Genomic DNA, 14,058 nt, shown 5'->3' with positions numbered 1-14,058 from the left:
CATTCTATAAGCTTAGCCATGATGTATAGTTAAGTCCACTTTTAACCCTGGGTTATGAACCCCTGCTCCAGTTTTGCGGTACTCAATGTATAAACGATGCAAAACAATGCGTTAAGAATGTTAACCCTTGGTTCACAAATGTACAGTGTGAAATCTTGAGACCTGACTACTCAGGATTAATTACAATTAATTAATTATTAAGTATAAACAATGTGAAACCCATAGTGTGAGTTTGCCAACTAAGATGTGTTCATGGATCAACTTCCTTGTCGGTTCTAGAACAACATTTCCATCAACCAATGATATATGTGTGGCCTTACAAATCATGCACTAGTAAATGTGCCTTGCTGTCATTAGAGAGCATTGTGTGAGGAACAAGTGGAAATGTTTTTATGGATTTTTAATCTGCGCTTTTACTCCTGATTTGTGTGAAAGTGAATAAAAGTCTTTGTTGTTTTTGCGCCTCTAATGTTCATTTTACCAGGAAACTGCCGCGTTACAGCGAGCCACGTACAAATATAGGTGTGGTGTTTTTATGAGACCCTGTTGGACTACAGAATGTTTGTTTGAAAGGAATGTATTCCATGACCAACAATGTATGTCCTATCTGGCAAAATCATATCACCTTTGCTCCAAACTGAGCAGTTCAGGAGTTGTACAATGACAGGTGAATGCAGTAAGGTCAGTTTGGAGGTCGGAGTCCTTGAAAAGCATTCGGGTAGAGAAAACTGGGAGGTAGGTGACATTAACTGCTCAAGAATTTGGACTGTGGAGGAAAAGTAGAGGATATAGTGTACTGTGCAAAAGATTTAGGCACATGTGAAAAATGTGGCATAGTGAGGATGTCTTCAAAAATAACGACAAATAGTTTTCATACTGTGTCATACAACGTCCAGTAAACATAAAATGCTAAATAAATATCTGGTGTGACCACCTTTGCTTTTAAAACAGCACCAATTCTCCTAGGTACACCTAGACACCGTTTTTCTTGGTTGTTGGCTGATAGGATGTTCCAAGATGCTAATCTTTTAATAAATAATGTTAGGGAGTCTAACATTTATATTTCCTATTTACACACTAAAGCTGAAGATATGAATAACCATCTTAAGACAAATTATTTTGTTTATTGTTAGACAGAAATCTTAAATGATTGTTTTGAGTAATGAAGGCTATACAATTGAATTTGCCAAACAACTGAAGATGAATCAAAGTGTACACAAACAAAGGTCAACTGGCTCTAACAAGGACAGAAAGAGATGTGGAAGGCCAGATGTACAAGAGGATAAGAACAACAGTTTCATGTACAACAGTAAAGAGAAGACTCAGGGGTGCAGGTCTTATGGGAAGTATTGCAAAGAAAAAGCCACTTTTGAAACAGAAAAACAAAAAGAAAAGTTTAGAGTGGGCAAAGAAACAGACATTGGACAACAGATTATTGGAAAAGAGTGTTATGGATCTTAACCCCATCGAGCTTTTGTGGGATCAGCTAGACTGTAAGGTGCGTGAGACACATCTATGGCAAGTGCAACAGGAAGTGTGGGGTGAAAGGTCACCTGAGTATCTGGACAAACTGACAGCTAGAATGTCAAGGATCTGCAAAGCTGTCATTGCTGCACATGGAGGATTTTTTGATGAAAACTCTTTGAAGTAGTTTAAGCAGTAATAGTAATTTTTCACATTATTAGTGTCCTGACTATACATTGTGATTAGTTGAATGCCACTTTGGTGAATAAAAGTAACAATATCTTTTCATAAGAGCAAAATCTATACTTAAGTCCAAACTTTTGGCCACCAGTATGTGTATGTATGTATGTATGTATATATATATATATATATATATACATACAGGGTTGGTAGGGTTACTTTATAAATGTATTCCACTACAGATTACAGATTACATGCTGTAAAATGTAATTTGTAACGTATTCCGTTAGATTACTCAAGGTCAGTTACGTATTTTAAATACTTTGGATTACTTCTTCAGCACTGGTAATCTCTTCAGGAATCAAAATACTTTTTTAATGTAACTGTATTCTAAATACCAATTATTTAAATTGTTACTGTAGTGGAATACAGTTACTTATATTTTGTATTTTAAATACGTAATCCCGTTACATGTATTCCGTTGCTCCCCAACCCAATATATATATGCAAGATTGAATCATAAGATGCAGTGCCCTCAAAAATGAAGGCAGTGTGGGATTCATTCAAGTGCATATGGAGTTCTCTCTCATATTAATATCGAGCAGACAGATTTCTTTCGCATGAAATATTGTCTGTGTGTGGCATTGCAAACAAAACCATTAATCTTTTGCAAAACTTAAAGCAAAAAGTTCCTTTCTTTGTGAGCCTTCACTGTAGTTTGTCCTTTTTGTCCTCTCTTTCTTATCTGGTGCAGTCAGCAGACATTAGAAAACTTTGTTTTATTTGCAAAGCTCCTTCATCTACACCTTCTCAGGTTTTCTCAAAGAAAGACTGAATGCTGTGCATGCTATTTTCTTATCCTGCTTACCTGCTTCAGAGAATTTAGCTAATATATGGCACTAAACATATCTGTTGTACCCAGAATGTTCATGATATTTCAGAACAGGATGCCATAAAATCAAAATGATGGATGTGAGAATCACTTTAACTTTTTTTTTTTTGCATTCAAGTACACATGAAAACAGTTTACTGGAAAAGTGTGCTTGGTTACACAATAACAACAACAGGCATACCGAATTACTACAGACCTGTAATCCTCAATAAGGGCGTAATGTAATGTCATATTACAGTCTCAGATGTCTCTGTGTCAGGTTTATAAAGAGACTGTTATATTAGGTATCATAATAGAGGAAGTATTGATTGATTAGTAATTAGATGCTAAAAACAAGATGTTGTGGCTGTCAGTGTTAGGTGTAATCTAATTACTAAGTAATAATGTAATCTAATTACTTTTAAGTACAAAAGCAGTGTTGTGCATTACATTTCAAATTCCTGTTATCAGATTACTAACTTTCAAATAAGTTAATTACTTTTTATACTTGTGTTACACATCTTTCTAATATAGTGTTATATATGTAAAATACATTTTAAAAATAAGTTACATTAATATGTACATCTGGGCATGCATCCTCTAAAAAGTCAATAAATGAGGAAAATAGACATTATTTTTAATTTGTTGATTGGAAAAACAAAAGCTTTTCAGTGAAAAAGTTTTAGAAAGTAACTTAAAAGTAATCATTGATGTGATTACTTTTTTGATTCATTAATTAGTCAGTAATCTGATTGCAATTTTAGAGTAGTAACTGGTCATTTGCAGTGAACTATTTATTTCAAGTAACTTACCCAACACTGGTGCCTGTTGTATTTATCAGGGTGTGGCAGGGCGGAGAGCGGGGCCGGGTCGTGATCCTACACACCCGGTCCCATATTAGGCTAATTAAGCCTCAGTGAGGGATAAAGGTTGACTGCAGAGGATCGTGCAGGAGAGAGAGATCGTTTACAGACATGTCCGTCATGTGTGTGTTTATGTTGTCTTTTAAGTTTATCATTAAACTATTATTTATATTGAAAAGCTGGTTCTCGCCTCCTCCTTTCCATTGATCAATGTTAATATTTGGTACAGTAGCCTTTATTTGCAATTACAGAGGTCAAACGTTTCCTGTAGTTTTTCCACCAGGTTTGCACACACTGCAGGAGGGATTTTGGCCCACTCCTCCACACAGATCTTCTCTAGATCAGTCAGGTTTCTGGGCTGTCGCTGAGAAACACGGAGTTTGAGCTCCCTCCAAAGATTCTCTATTGGGTTTAGGTCTGGAGACTGGCTAGGCCACGCCAGAACCTTGATATGCTTCTTACAGAGCCACTCCTTGGTTATCCTGGCTGTGTGCTTCGGGTCATTGTCATGTTGGAAGACCCAGCCGCGACCCATCTTCAATGCTCTAACTGAGGGAAGGAGGCTGTTCCCCAAAATCTCGCAATACATGGCCCCGGTCATCCTCTCCTTTATACAGTGCAGTCGCCCTGTCCCATGTGCAGAAAAACACCCCCAAAGCATGATGCTACCACCCCCATGCTTCACAGTAGGGATGGTGTTCTTGGGATGGTACTCATCATTTTTCTTCCTCCAAACACGGTTAGTGGAATTATGACCAAAAAGTTCTATTTTGGTCTCATCTGACCACATGACTTTCTCCTATGACTCCTCTGGATCATCCAAATGGTCATTGGCAAACTTAAGACGGGCCTTGACATGTGCTGGTTTAAGCAGGGGAACCTTCCGTGCCATGCATGATTTCAAACCATGACGTCTTAGTGTATTACCAACAGTAACCTTGGAAACGGTGGTCCCAGCTCTTTTCAGGTCATTGACCAGCTCCTCCCGTGTAGTTCTGGGCTGATTTCTCACATTTCTTAGGATCATTGAGACCCCACGAGGTGAGATCTTGCATGGAGCCCCAGTCCGAGGGAGATTGACAGTCATGTTTAGCTTCTTCCATTTTCTAATGATTGCTCCAACAGTGGACCTTTTTTTCACCAAGCTGCTTGGCAATTTCCCCGTAGCCCTTTCCAGCCTTGTGGAGGTGTACAATTTTGTCTCTAGTGTCTTTGGACAGCTCTTTCTTCTTCTAGGATTTAATGGCTGTTGGCAAATCAACTTAAAAGGTGCATTCCCGCCACCTACTGAAATGGAGTGTGAAGCGCATATTGGAAAGGAAGTTTAGACTAAATCTACTCTTTCAAAAAAATAAAATAAATAAATAACACAATACATAGAAGGGATTTTTACATCCTATTATATAATCCTGTTTCCTTTAAAAATATAAATAACTCATGAAAAATTCTTGATTGCTTAGTACCTTCTCCTAGGAGAACCTGAAGTGTCAGCTCATTGATTTCTATATTTCTTAATGCATGTTTTAGCTGGAACCGCTCTCTTTCATAAGCTTCGCATTCTATAAGCACATGTTCTACAGTTTCAGCTAACCCACATTTATCACAATTTCCATTCTCATGTTTACCAATTCTTTGTAAGCATTGATTTAATAAACAATGTCCAATACGCATTCTTGTTATTAATACGTCCTCTTGCCTGTTTCCGAATCTTCTTCTCTCTGAACCTACTTTTCCTTGAATGCAGTAAAAATGTCTACCTTTTGTTCCTTCATTCCATTCCTTCTGCCAAATTTCCTGTATTTGTTTCGCTATTATCACTTTAATTTCTGTTTTACTTAATGCCACTTCAATGTCAATTTGTGAATAATTTAATGCCCGTTTAGCCAGATTGTCAGCCTCCTCATTTCCTTTCACACCCATATGCGATGGAACCCATACAAGATTTACCAGAATTCCATACTGTTTTGTTCTGTAAAGACTCTGCATTACTTCAATTATCATGTCTTGCCTTGCTGATGATGTTCCGCTTTCCAAACTATTTAGAGAATCTGTACAAATCACTGCCCTTGTTGGTTGTATTTCTTCTATCCACTGAAGTGCTAGACATATTGCTGTTATTTCTGCAGTGAATACCGAAATATGATCTGATGTTCTTTTGGACATTCTAATGTTAAAAAGTGGAATATATACCGCTACTGCCGTTTTCCCAAATTCTGGGTCTTTTGAACCATCAGTATATATTTGCACTGCACTATAGTAAGTTTGATCTATGTATTGCTGTATACCTAGATTTTCTAATCCATTTCTATCCTTATGCTTTTCTTTAAGCAATTGGATATCAATCAAAGGCATTGGGAACAACCAAGGAGGAATTGCTGACCTAGCCACAGTAGGGGCAACATTGAAATCACTTAATCCCATTCTCCGGGCTTCCTCACTAGCCTTCCATCCAAAACTTGATAACTTTTTATATCCATATTCCCAACAGTCCTCCAACACCATTTTAACTGGGTGACTGTCCGAATGTCCCTTTATGCTTATAAAATACCTCATCTTTAACTTGAGCCTATGAATTACTAGAGGCATTACACCCATCTCTACTTGCACTGCTGATATTGGGGAGGATCTAAACGCTCCACAACAAATTCGCATAGCTTGTGACTGAATTGCCTCTAGTTTTACGAGTTGTGTTTTGGATGCAGTGCCATATACCATACTGCCATAATCTATTGCCGATCTTATTAGAGCACAATATATTATTTTAAGTGACTGGCGACATGCTCCCCAATCAACTCCTGCTAGACACCTCATGATATTTAATGCTTTTTTGCACTTGTCAACCAGTTTCTGGATATGTATACTAAAATTCAGTTTCATATCCATCCATATACCTAGAAACCTCACAACTGCTGTTTGCTTCACTTCTTGTCCATACAATTTAATATTAATAGTAAGGTTACTTTTCCTTTTTGCAAAACAAATTACCTGAGTCTTATCTACTGAAAACCGAAATCCCCATTCATTTGCCCAGTTTTCTACCATTTTAACAGCATTCTGCAAACATCTTTCCACATACTTTACATTACGCCCTCTTTTCCACAGCTCCATCATCTGCATATAAAGATCTTCCAATGCCCCTATCAACCTTTGTAAAGATGTCGTTAATCATAATATTAAACAGAATTGGACTGCTTACGCTTCCCTGAGGTGTTCCATTCTCTCTTGTGTGTATCTGAGAAAAAGCATTACTTACTCTTACTTGTATAGTTCTGTTAAACAGGTAATCCCTGATCCAGTTATACATTCTTCCTTTAATTTCCATTTTTTCTAACTTAATTAAAAGTCCCTCTTTCCACATCATGTCATATGCCTTTTCGACATCAAAAAATACCCCAACTAAAGCTTCTTTAATTACCTGAGCCTTTCTTATTTCAGATTCCAGACACAGTACTGAGTCCATTGTATTTCGTCCTTTCCTAAATCCACTTTGGCAAGGTGATAAGATATCATCCCTTTCAATGACATATACCAATCTACTCATAACCATACGCTCCATTATTTTGCATAAATTAGATGTTAAAGCTATAGGTCTATAATTATTTGGCTGTGTATTATCCTTGCCTGGTTTTGGAATAGGCACCATGACCCCATGTTTCCAGTCATTTGGTAACTTTCCTGACTCCCAAACCTTATTAAAAAGCCTCAAAATTGTCTCTAATGCTATCTCTGATAATTGTTTTACCATCTCATAACAAATATCATCTCTGCCTGGAGATGTTTGCTTAACCCCTGTAAGTGCTTTTTTCAATTCATACAAGGTGAATTCTGAATCCAACGTACTACCCGAAGGTCCTTTTTCCTCCAATAAATTAGGATATTTACTTAATATCTTGTCCCTGGTTTTCCTAACATCCTCTGATAAATTTGAATTACTATGAACTTTAACAAATGTTTCTGCAAACACTTCTGCTTTACCACTTTCAGATATAAATTGTCTATTATTATATTCTAGTACAGGTATGTTGTAATCTCTTTGTATCCCGCCCATCTTTCGTATCATATTCCATAACTCACTTATTTCAATGTCTTCCCCTATTCTATTACAAAATTCCCTCCAATAATTTATTTTAGACGTCCGAATAACTCTTCTCACTATAGCTTGTGCCCTTTTATAGCTAACTAAATCGTTAAAATTAAGTGACCTTCTTACCCTCTTGAGTTCTTTATTTCTCCTTTTATTGCCTCACTACATTCCTCATTCCACCATGGCATAGCTTTCCTCCTGCTGCCTGCCTTCCTCTTACCTATTACTTCTTCAGCTGTACTCTGAAGAACCTTGCATATTTCCTTATTAAAAACATCAACATCTTCTATACATTTACTTATTTCCTTCATTTTGCTTTCACATATCTCCTTATACTTATCCCAATCCGCTGACTTGAACCTCCACCTAAGCATTTTTTCCCCCACTCTTTGTTCTATATCTACTCCAACTTTACTGCAAATAGGAAAATGATAATAATAATAATAATAAATATAGCTGCAAGCAGCGATGGCGGGCCCAAGCCGGTGGCACCGCCACCCCCGTGCCTTTAGGGTTGCTGTGCACGATGGGCAATAACGTAACCTCGCTTTGACTGTCGAGAAGATGTGTGCTGTAGACCTTGCATCAGTGTGGGCTCTGCAAAAGTGCGCATCGAGGGCACATATCAACCACAAAGTATGCGTGAGCACCCTTCTGATACCTAAAATGAAAAATGAGACACCCTACGGTCTCATGGAGTTAATGGACACATGAAATAAGTACACAAGACTGAAAATTCATATGAAGTGTGCCATTTGGGACAGGGCCTATGACCGTGAACCACAATAGTCACATCTATGAGGTAATTCAAATGTAGAATAATTTTTAATGTCATAGGATGTCATAGGCCAATATCTTTTGCAGCACTTAAATGTGTTAATCCAGAAGGCCAGTATTTATCTGGAGGTCTTTGTACAGGTTTATTAATGTAATTATAATTTACGCTTATGTGTTCCTATGATATGCAATGGAAGTACATTTTTATGTTTAACATGGGTGTATTCACAATACATAGCATACTGATATCATATTTTACGATTATTTATCATTATGTTAAGTAGATCATTAAAGTTAAGATAGTAAATGTATTTATATATTTTGTAGTAGCTAATATAACAAGCAAGTACACTGTGGGAATTATAAATTATACCAATGGAGTCGTATGGATTGCTTTTATGCTCCCATTATTATGCTGTCCTTTTTTATTCATAAATTAATTTCCTCGCCACGGCCAAAGCGTTGGAGATATCAAAAATCCATCCGCAATGTAGCATCCTCAATGTCTTGACTTCATGCTGACCGAGTTTGGTGGCGATTGGATTAATTCTCTAGGAGGAATATATATAATTCCAGAGCATGTGTTTCCAAACAACCTATAATAGCCGACTTCCTGTTGGGCTGGCGTAAAACTTAGAGCACGAAAGTTGTTCGGCCCGATGAGATCTAGAAGTGTTCCAAGTTTCATATTATTACATGCAAGCATGTTTGATATATGGACCAAGTTTTCAGACCCCGTTCAAGAGGGCTGTCAAGCCCCCTGCCACGCCCGGTACCAACTTCAGCCCGGCCCCGATGGCGCGGGTTCTGACCCGTGTGCAAAGTTTCAAGAGTTTTTGAGCACGTTAAGGGCCCCAAAAGTCCCGGAAACCTTGAAAAACAATATCTTAATGCAAATCTCACCCAACAGAAAACCCCTCTCCCTCCCTCCCTCACACACACACACACACACACACACACACACACACACACACACACACACACACACACACACACACACACACACACACACACACACACACACACACACACACACACAGGTCTGTCTGTCAGAGAGAAAAATTCAGAGAAATCCACATTCAAACCACAATATCTGACTTTCTGTTGGTCGGAGCTAATGACTGTAAATTAGAAAGTTGTTCAGCTCGACGAGAACAATATACACGCCGAGTTTTGTAACTGTAGATAGAACTAACTAAGTTATAACACACTTCATGTGTCCTTTTTAGTCCTAAATCAATTTCCTCGCCACGGCCAAACCGTTCGAGATATCAAAAATCCGTCCGAATGTAGCATCCTCAATGTCTTGACTTCATGCCGACCGAGTTTGGTGGCGATTGGATTCATTCTCTAGGAGAAATATATATAATTCCAGAGCATGTGTTTCCAAACAACCCATAATAGCCGACTTCCTGTTGGGCTGGCGTAAAACTTAGAGCACGAAAGTTGTTCAGCCCGATGTGATCTACAAGTGTACCGAGTTTCATATTATTACATGCAAGCATGTTTGATATACTGGACAAGTGTTTGAATCCCATTCCAGGGGCGCTGTCGAGCCCCCTGCCACGCCCAGGTACCATCTTCGGCCCGGCCCTGATGGCCGTGAGTTCCGACCCGTGTGCAAAGTTTCAAGAGTTTTTGAGCACGTTAAGGGCCCCAAAACCTTGAAAAACAAAAATAAAAGCATTTCACTCATCAGCAAAATCAGCCCCTCCCCCAGACACAGAGAGACGTAGGGTCAGTGGGAGAGGCAGAGAAAATTCTCCAAAAATCCACATTCAAACCAAAATATCTGACTTTCTGTTGGTCTGAGCTAATGACTGTAAATTAGAAAGTTGTCCGGCTCGATGAGAACAATATAATTACTGAGTTTTGTGACTGTGGGTTAAAGTATAAAACCAACCCCCTCACTTTTGTCAAAAGGTGGCGCTACTGAGCCCCTGCACCACGCCCGTTTCTGAAACTTTGCACATGTCTACTGGCTAATAAATGTGATGTGTCTGTCGAGTTTCATGCAATTTCAAGTATGCTAAGAGTCTAAAAGCATCAAAAAAGAATATTCTAGTTTGAAGCGTTGCCGCGGCAACAGTATCGAAGATATCAATAATCCTTTCACATGTCTACATCTGCCGTGTGTTTACATTACACACCAAAAGTTTTAAGTAAATCGGGTAAAAATAAGAGGGTGATTTCAAAGCATTTTGAAAGTGACACACTTCCTTCTGCCAGTTGGTGGCGCTATAACTTTGACTCACAATAGTCACATCCATGCGATCGGGCTCTTACAGCGAACAAACTGCTGAAGTTTCATCAAGATCAATTAATGTATGCAGAAGTTATAACACACTTCCTGTTTCTCTTTTCACGCCATCATTTCGTTTCCTCGCCACGGCCAAACCGGGCGAGATATCAAAAATCCGCCGGCAATTTTTCATCCTCAATGTCTTGACTTCATGCTGACCGAGTTTCGTGGCGATTGGTGGAATTCTCTAGGAGGAGTATTTCAAATTCCATTGCATGCCTTTTCCAAACAACCCTAAATAGACGATTTCCTGTTGGGCTGAGGTAAAAAGTAAAAGTATGAAGGATATATGAAACGATGAGATCTATATGTGTACCGAGTTTCATATTATTACATGCAAGCATGTTTGATTTATGGACCAAGTTTTGGACCCCGTTCCAGGGAGCCGTCAAGCCCCTGCCACGCCCGGTACCAGCTTCAGCCCGGCCCTAATGGCCGCGGGTTCTGACCCGTGTGCAAAGTTTCAAGAGTTTGAGCACGTTAAGAGCCCCAAAAGTGCCCCAATAGTCGTAAAAAAAATAATAATCATAGTCATCCTAACGAAAACAATAGGGCCTTGCCTTTTCAAGGCTTGGGCCCTAATAATAATAATAATAATAATAATAATAATAATAATAACCTTTATTTTCTATAGCGCCTTTAAATGTACATCTCAAAGCGCTGTACAAAAACAATTAAAATAGCAAAGATACAACACACAAAAGAGACATAATACACAGTAAAATAAACATAAAAAACAACAAGCATAAGACAATAAATCAATTAAAAGCTAACCTAAAAAAATGAGTTTTAAGCTGAGATTTAAAAATTCCAAAAAATTTAGCTTGCCTGATCTCAATCGGTAGGGAGTTCCAAAGTTTTGGAGCTAATGAAGAAAAAGCCCTATCTCCCATTAATCTCAAACGGGTTGAGGGAACAGTTAAAAGACCAGTATCTGAAGAACGAAGATCACGTTTTGGAGTATATGGAGTTAAAAGCTCTGTCAAATATTGAGGTGCCAAACCATGCAGTGCCTTGTAAGTAAGCATCAAAATTTTGAAATCCACCCTAAACCTAATGGGAAGCCAGTGCAAAGACTCCAAAACGGGAGAAATATGGTCTCATATGTTAGTTCTTTTAAGGATTCTGGCAGCCGAATTTTGTAAAACCTGCATTCTGTTTAAGGTTACTTTTGACACGCCAGCTAACAAGGCATTACAGTAATCAATACGCGAAAACACAAAAGTGTTTATCAATCTCTCTGCAACAGTAAACGACAGCATTGGACGCAATCTGGCAATATTTCTAAGATGGAAAAATGAGATTTTAACAGTATTCAAAACATGTGGCTCAAACGTTAAATTGGCATCAAAAATTACTCCTAAATTCCTCAATTTAGTTTGAAACTCCACAGTAGAGCCATCAAGAGCTAGAGTGACCGGCTGTACTTTGCGTAGTTGGTGGGGTGAACCAACAAGCATAATCTCAGTCTTTTCACTGTTAAGACAAAGAAAATTATCAGTCATCCATTCCTTCATCCTAGAAATACACTCAGAAAGAAAATTAACAGGTACAATTTCATTAGGTCTGAAATGAATGTAGATCTGAGTGTCATCTGCATAGAAATGAAAATTTAGACCAAGTGATCTCAAAAGCTGACCAAGAGGATAAACATAAATATTAAAAAGAAGAGGGCCCAAAATTGACCCCTGAGGGACGCCAGACTGCACAACATTGACCTCAGATCTAAATCCACCCATGGCAACGAACTGCTTCCGATCAAAGAGGTAGGACTTAAACCAATTAAGAACAGTATTTGAAACCCCAAAAACAGTTTCAAGACGAGTAATTAAAACTGAGTGATCAACAGTGTCAAAAGCGGCACTGAGATCAAGTAGGATCAAAACTGAAAGACAGCCAGAATCTGAAGCAATTAACAGGTCATTGGTGACCCTAACCAGAGCTGTTTCTGTACTATGCAATTTACGAAAGCCTGATTGCAGAGGCTCAAAGAGATTATTCTCAGTTAAGTGAGAAATCAACTGAGAAGCAGCCACTCGTTCCAAGAGTTAAGCAAAAAAAGGGAGATTAGATATGGGACGAAAATTAGTAAAGTTCTCACAGTCAATATTTGACTTTTTAGGTACCGGGGTAATTGCAGCAGTTTTAAAAGTTTCCGGCACAACCCCAGTACACAGAGAGTCGTTTATAATACTCAGAACAAAGGGGCACAAGGAAGCAAAACATGATTTAAACAGACCAAACGGTATGGGATCTAGCAAAGAAGTAGCTGCTTTCATTTTTGAAACCTCTGCTAAAAGAGAATATGAGTCAATTGTACAGAATTTAGACAACTTAGTACCAGAATAAAAAGGAATAGCAGGAGAAGACAGGAGAGTAGAAGTGCAAAAACCTCTACAAACATTTTTGACTTTGATGACAAAAGAATCCAGAAACTTATTACAGAGATGATCAGAAGCAGTAACATAAGAGACAGTTTTGTGATTCAACAATTTGTTAATTGAATTAAAAAGTTGTCTAGAATTACTCTGATTATCATCAATCATTTTAGAGAAATAGTCTGATCTGGCAGAAACAATTCCAGCCTTATATTCTTGTAAGCAGTCTTTCCACATTTGATAATGAACAGTCAGGCCTGAAAGACGCCACATGCGCTCCATTCTACGGCAAGATGTTTTCATCATACGCAAATCCTCATTATACCATGGAGCAGGACGTACGAATGAAACCGAGCGTGACTTTTGAGGAGCAAATAAATCCAGGCCAGATAGGAGAACTGAATTTAACATAGAAACCCTTTTCTCCAGAGGGTCAGATGGAGTAAAACAACTTAATGAAGAGTCAATAAAAACAGAGAAATCAGAAGGATCAACTGATCTCCACTTCCGATATGTCAAAATACGAGAAGAGGCAGTGTTAGCATTGGGAATATGCATATCAAAAAAATTTGCTAGATAATCAGACAATCCTAAATCAATAGTAGACAACCCAGACACAAAACACCCATTTGATATCACTAAATCTAATATATGTCCTTTGTTATGTGTAGTACAGTCAACAAATTGATTTAAACCAAAGCATTCCAGTAAGGACGAGAAATCCTTTGTTAATGCAGAGTCTTTTTTGTCCATCCGGATGTTAAAATCCCCCCAAAAAAAAAAGAGTTCTCTCAAATTTAAGGCACAGATACGACAACAGTTCTGCAAACTCAGATAGAAAGTCTTTGTTTGCTTTAGGAGGGTGGTAGACTGTAGTTATGGCAATTGAATGACACTCGGAAACAGTTAAAACAAAACATTAGAATGAAGAGAACAGAGGAACAGCAACAGGTCTTAAATTGAATTTCTGATTGTACAGAACAATAATGCCACCACCTCTGCCAGTGGCTCGCGGGAGATCGAACAACCCGTAGCCAGCTGGAGTAAGTTCATTAAAAAGAAGACCGTCTGAATGTTTGTGCCATGTTTTGACTATACTTAAAAAGTCAAGTTGTTCTTCCAGAATGATGTCAGATAAA

Source organism: Xyrauchen texanus, chromosome 2 (genome assembly GCF_025860055.1).
Source record: "Xyrauchen texanus isolate HMW12.3.18 chromosome 2, RBS_HiC_50CHRs, whole genome shotgun sequence".
NCBI lineage: Eukaryota > Metazoa > Chordata > Actinopteri > Cypriniformes > Catostomidae > Xyrauchen > Xyrauchen texanus.
The sequence above is the reverse complement of the archived record's forward strand: the minus strand, read 5'-3'. Positions refer to the sequence as shown.